Source organism: Schistocerca serialis, chromosome 7 (genome assembly GCF_023864345.2).
Source record: "Schistocerca serialis cubense isolate TAMUIC-IGC-003099 chromosome 7, iqSchSeri2.2, whole genome shotgun sequence".
Taxonomy (NCBI): Eukaryota; Metazoa; Arthropoda; class Insecta; order Orthoptera; family Acrididae; genus Schistocerca; species Schistocerca serialis.
The window spans coordinates 263,939,899-263,946,497 of record NC_064644.1 but is presented as its reverse complement, the minus strand read 5'-3'; positions in this window follow the sequence as shown (position 1 = coordinate 263,946,497).

The window sequence follows — 6,599 nt, the reverse complement described above, 5'->3', positions numbered from 1 at the left end:
CGACACCCAATGGCAATGCCCTGCCCCTCCGGTCTCTTATCGGTTCCAAGGTGAGTGTGCTGCCATTGGAGAAGGACCAGCGGCCAGCTCACATATATACACACCCCCAAACCAAAAAATCTGACCCTCATTCTCGGATATTTGCTATATATAGCAGTATCCAGGTGCCTACAGCATACTACGCAAGACAGTCTACTCTAGCTTATGACTTCTGATCATGTGCACAGACATGGTAGCAAGACTTGATAGCCATAGGAATCTACAAGTGCATTTTGTGAAAGCAGAAGTATCTGCGGATTTGTCTCAATTGAAGGGTAACAGTAGAGAAGACTACTTACAGCCAGTGAGATGCGAGCAATTTAATTTGTCAGGCCATGCATTGAATTGTGCTCAGTCAGTACCTGTGACACATAGTACATGCCTTCACAGTGGACTTGAGGCAAAATCATTGTTTACCTGATGGTTCATCTTAAGAACTGAGAGCATTTGTTGCTGTCATATTTGAGTGCTTGTTGTAGCTTTTCTTATGTTTACACTTTGCTGTATTATATCTTTTGGAGAGTTTTCACAAATGTCCAGTGTCTAATTGTATTTGTACAGTGTGAAGACAGTAAATTCAGACAGTTTCTGAAAATTGTAAGAAAACTATCTTAGTCTGCACCATTTGGAAAAGGCAGATGCATCTTGTGGTGAATGAGAAGTATGACTTATTGTTGTGAAGCATGCAAAGTAGTAAACATGAGCAGCCATTCAGGTGTAAATCATCTGCGTCTACATGATTACTCTGCTATTCACAATAAAGTGCCTGACAGAGGGTTCAATGAACCACATTCAAGCTGTCTCTCTTCCGTTCCACTCTCAAACGGCAAGTGGGAAAAACGAGCACTTAAATTTTTCTGTGTGAGCTCTGATTTATCTTATTTTATCGTGATGATCATTTCTTGCTATGTAGGTAGGTGGCAACAGAATGTTTTCCCAATCGAAGGAGAAAACTGGTGATTGAAATCTCATGAGAAGATCCCGCGCAACAAAAAAGGCCTTTGTTTTAATGATTGCCACTCCAATTCACGTATCATATCTGTGACACTGTCTCCCCTATTTTGCGATAATACAAAACGAGCTGCCCTTCTTTGTACTTTTTCGATGTCATCCGTCAGTCCTACCTGATGCGGTTCCCACACCGCACAGTAATACTCCAGAATAGGGCAGACAAGCGTGGTGTAAGCAGTCTCTTTAGTAGACCTGTTGCACCTTCTAAGTGTTCTGCCAATGAATCACAGTCTCTGGTTTGTTCTACCCACAATATTATCTACGTGATCGTTCCAATTTAGGCTATTTGTAATTGTAATCCCTAAGTATTTAGTTGAATTTACATCCTTCAGATTTGTGTGACATATCGTGTAATCGAAATTTACCTGATTTCTTTTAGTACTCATGTGAATAACTTCACACTTTTCTTTATTCAGGGTCAATTGCCACTTTTCTCACATACAGATATCTTATCTAAATCATTTTGCAAGTCGTTTTGATCATCTGATGACTTTACAAGATGGTAAATGACAGCATCATCTGCAAACAATCTAAGACGGCTACTCAGATTATCTCCTATGTCCTTAATATAGATCAGGAACACTAGAGGGCTTATAACACTTCCTTGGGGAACACCAGATATTACTTCTGTTTTAGTCGATGAATTTCAGTCTATTACTATGAACTGTGACCTTTCTGACAGGAAATCATGAACCCAGTCGCACAACTGAGGTGATACTCCGTAGGCATGCAGTTTGGTTAGAAGATGCTTGTGAGGAGCGGTGTTGAAAGCCTTCTGGAAATCTAAAAATATGGAATCAATTTGACATCCCCTGTCAATAGCACTTATACTTCATGAGTATAAAGAGCCAGTTGTGTTTCACAAGAACGATATTTTCTGAATCCGTGCTGACTGTGTGTCAATAAATCGTTTTCTTCGAGGTACTTCATAATGTTCGAATACAATATATATTCCAAAACCCTACTGCAAATCGACGTTAGAGATATAGGCGTTATTATTTTATAATAAGAAGTGTTGTGCTAGCAACATATTTAACAGTCCTCTTCATCATTCTATTTTATCCCTTGTTGTTTTTGATGCCACTTGAGGGCTACCCTGGAGGAAACATTGCAAATTTTAGCAGCCTAAGCAGTACGGTTCTGAGCAGACAGTGCAAATATGTCTAAAGAAATAAAGCTGTGGGAACTAATAAGGCAGTTGTAGCAGAGAAAATAAAGGCTGAGGAGGAAACGAACTTAGTTTTCCATGGAGAATTACTCCAAAGTATGTGGAGAGGAGGCAACAGGAATTTAACAAATGTGGGTTTGATAACAGGCACCTTTTTGGGCATCTCCCAATAAGTTATATTAGGTTTGTGCAAAGTATTGAGATAATAATTAAGAGGAGTGCTTGAACAGAAATGTAAATTATGAGAGAGAAGTTGATAGTATTAGTTTAATTGATGCACAAAATACTAACATTGTGGAAGGTGAGGAGACTAATGTAGAATTATGAACACCAGTACCTTGTGAAATTGTTAACTCTGAACCACCTATAGTGTCAGACAAAGTGAATGTGTGCTGTACTGTGGTAAATGAGTGTGTGAATAGCATCATGGGTGATACTGATTTAGGTGCAGTACTATGTACACCACTGGGTAATAATGGGTGAAGTGGAGAGCCCGTGGAGGCTGGGCCGCCAGATGTACGAGGAAGTACATGTGCCAATGATTTTTGTGATGTGCAGAATGGAACTGCAGATGGAAATTTTGTTGGAGATACTGCGGAGGATAGATAGGAAACTACTGATGATGTCAGTTATGTTGCAAATGTTACAGATAATGAATTAGTACAGACACATTTATTTCCTAAGGAAACAGATTCTTTGCTACATATGGTGGTTCTGCTTCCTCAGAAGGTGGGAGAGGGAGTACAACAGGAGAAAATATGCCTGTAAGGCTAATGATCAGGCCAACAAGGCTGAATCTTTCAGAAACTTGTGCCTTGGGATGAGAAGGTTCTTAAAGTTTATGATACTTGCAGTGTAATTGGTACTGACGGAAGGAGAAAATGGTCATGTAATTGTTGTTCAGCAGCACACTGTCAACCTCAGAGAGACATTGTTTCAGCTGAGAGAGGTGTCTGCCAATGACAGAGTGTCATAAGGTTCTTTTGTCACGAGAATAGAACCAACTAAACCACATATGAAATCATTAAGATGCAATTCACATGATAAAGTGCTGCAAGGCACAGAAAAGTTGGAAGAGGTGAGCAAAGGAACAAGAAAGCATAGCATTGCAAGGAAGTTGTCAGTCTTCAGTTAGCTGTGGAGTAAATGGAGTAAGTGGAACTACCAGCCAATAGCTTGTGTCTGGTAGCACCATATGTGTTTTCTCAGAAACTGTAAGAGAAACTCTTATCACAAAGATGAAGTTCTGGATGATGTACCAAAGCACCAAGATAAGAAGCTACCTGATAGACAAGGAGAAATCTCGAGTGTGAGAAATTGTGTGGAACATTTTGTTGTTAAATGATTTGTTAAAGAAATTTGTTAATGAAAGAAAATTTTGTAAAATTTTGTTTCGTTAACTTATTATGTAATGATTTGAAATAGCATTTAGATTTATAGATAGTGAATGGGGTTTACATTAAATTAGACTAAGAAAAAGTGGAGAATATTGTATTTTTACATCAAACTGTGAAACAAGTGTCAAGATGCTTTTGTCCAAGAATGAAAATAGTAATTCAATGCAGAGACTGTGTTTGTCAAGGAGGTAACTAGTCTCAAAGCTCACATATAAACCTCTCCAAATCAGATCTTCATCCTCAGATGTTTGTTATCAGCAGTATCCAGGTGGGTACACTATGAGTGCAATGCAGCCTGTGCCAACTGATGACTACAAGACAGGGACCACATGCAAGCACAAGATAACACAGCCATCCACCCTCAGTAGCTGTCGGTTCGAACCTGAGCTGAGATCTGCACGGAGGCAACTCGGTGCCTCCGCTCCACTGGGTGACTACCTGTTAATGTTGGCCATCTTTCTGGTGGGCCATAGCCTGGGGCGACTTGCTGCCACATCTGGATTATATGGACCTATCTCACTGCGTATCACCACCCAGGATAGGTGCCTTCGGTCCTGCGGGGTACCGTGGTTTAAACACATCTATCTTGGTACATTGTCACTACAGCCCTGGAGCATCTAAACTGTGAGGTGCTGCCATGGTTATCCCTCACTGACAGTATGGTGCTTGTGTCAGGCTTCTGTGACCACGCAGACACTGGCAACTGTGGCTTCCCACGCACATTGCCTCCTGCATGGTTGAAACACATACTGCACAGCCAGCTATGTCACTGAGGCCAACAACCTGCTCTCTAACAACAGCTCAATCATTGTAATTGACATGAATAAAAGACTACTATAATCAAGGATGTTTTATTGATGGTTTAGCAAATGAGTCCAGTCAACGTCACATCTGCTGTATTCATTCAGGAGGGGGGATGGCACTCCATCCTCAGTTGTGATCACCTGAATCGTGCACCACAGTAGTGGTCACATTATGATCACTACAAGGCTATCAGAATATTTATCAGAGAATTATGAAAGTGTAATTGCTTGAATACTCTACTACCTTATGTAGTACTTTGTAGCAGCTGGCAGTCAGTGCTGAATGCAGATGTACAAAAAGCATTACTGTTGTAAGGAGTAACTGTACTTTACTACAGCCTCCCCATACCATAATTACTAAAATAACATAGGGCTCATTCTGCTGGAAAAAGGTCAGCAGTAGGCATGCATGAATGGAAGCAGGGTGTTGGGTGGCAGCAAGGAGAGCTCCTTGCTTTTTTACCACATTCCTGATGGGGACTGTGATAAGAATCAGGGTGCCACACTATACTGCAGAACCCTAAAGTGTTTATTTTCTCACTTCATATTAAAACAAGAGCTGTTACATAATAGGAGGAAATTAATTGCATGCTTATCAGAAAACTCACGTACTTGTGTACTATTTTTAAGCACAGAAAAGCTCCTTAGTTCTTTTTTTGTATTTTGTAAATTTGGTATTATCTCATATTAGCTTGTGAGAAGGTTTGCTTTTCCTGGAATCAAAATAGTGTGAACAGTCTATCACTGGTTAATATTCTGCTTACTCATGATATGATACTTGTTCCATTGGATCTGTGATTAGCGTCCCAGTCTGAATACTCAAAGAAAGTGCTGATATTGATATCTGCACACTGTATTCGTGGTGAATATTACCACACCATTTACATCTTAGTGCCTGCCAAAATGTTCTTCTGTCAGCCAAGACAAGCACAGTATCGTGCCATTGTATATTATTCAGTTGTTGTGAGTCATAGCTTCAGATGATGTTGTCCTTGTTAAGTATATTTCAGACTTAATTTGTTAAGTGTTTAATTAAGATAATATGTAGGATATGGACTGAGTAAAAAATAATTTTAACTCCTAAAAGTGTTTATTTATGTAATATTTTAACAATTTTTTTCCCTTCACATTAAGAACCAGTACCTGAGAAGCTCCTTTTTTGTATTTATTGTTATTTTGTTCCTCCATTTAGCAATAAATAGTCCTCTATAAAAATAGAGCATCACATCAGAAAGGTGTCTGTGATAATGTATTCACAGGAGTCAAGAGTTCGTGTTCTGGCACTAATCAAGGGTGTGAACTACTGCCCACCCAATCCAGTGCGAACTGCAAGGTACTGAAGAGGATGGCTAGATATTGGTGGAAAGACGACGTTAAAAGAGACCATATCCGGCAAAAAAGTAGGAGTGGATGACCATGTGTGTCCAGTGAGAGAGACAATTGAAGTCTGCTCAAGAACGTACGCACATTGCTCTGTTGCCTTAAACTGGGAGACGTGGCCCAGTTTCCTGTCACTACAATAACTCTGGAAAGGAATCTTAAAGCTAATGGATGTTTGTGCTGAGTAGCTACTATAAATCAACTCTTCACTGATTATCAGAAGATCGACCATGTGTCTTCTGCAGAAGAGTATATTGCTAATATATGACCCATCCACCCCTAGTACGCAAGATTTCTCGAAGACATCGTAGCACTTCAAGTAAACTGGGAAATCTCTACCAGCTTAGAGCGACCGAGCAATACATTACCACCTATGTTGTTGAACACAAATCAATCATCTTTCTCACTGGGCATAAGGGGTTAATCACCCCCAATTTTCTGCCTGATAGGCCTCTTGCAACACAGCTTCTCTACCAACACCTAGCTGACTTTCTGGGAACTCTGCCATTTCTCATCAACTTCAGACAGGCAGTAATTCCCTCCCTCGATCAGTGCAAGAGAACAAACCCATGTCTCCTGATTTTACTGTGCATGCATTATCACTGAAGTCTTTCTGCTATAATGCACCATTTTTATAGAGGACTATTTATTGCTCAAAGTCCAAATGAGTGGGATGGTGTTTATTGAAGAATATATATGACACTAACATTTAGGTTGCATTGAAACACACTTTTATTCCTTGGAAAATTTGTTTATTAATAATGGCAACCAGTTTATTAACCATAAAAACTTATTATTGCA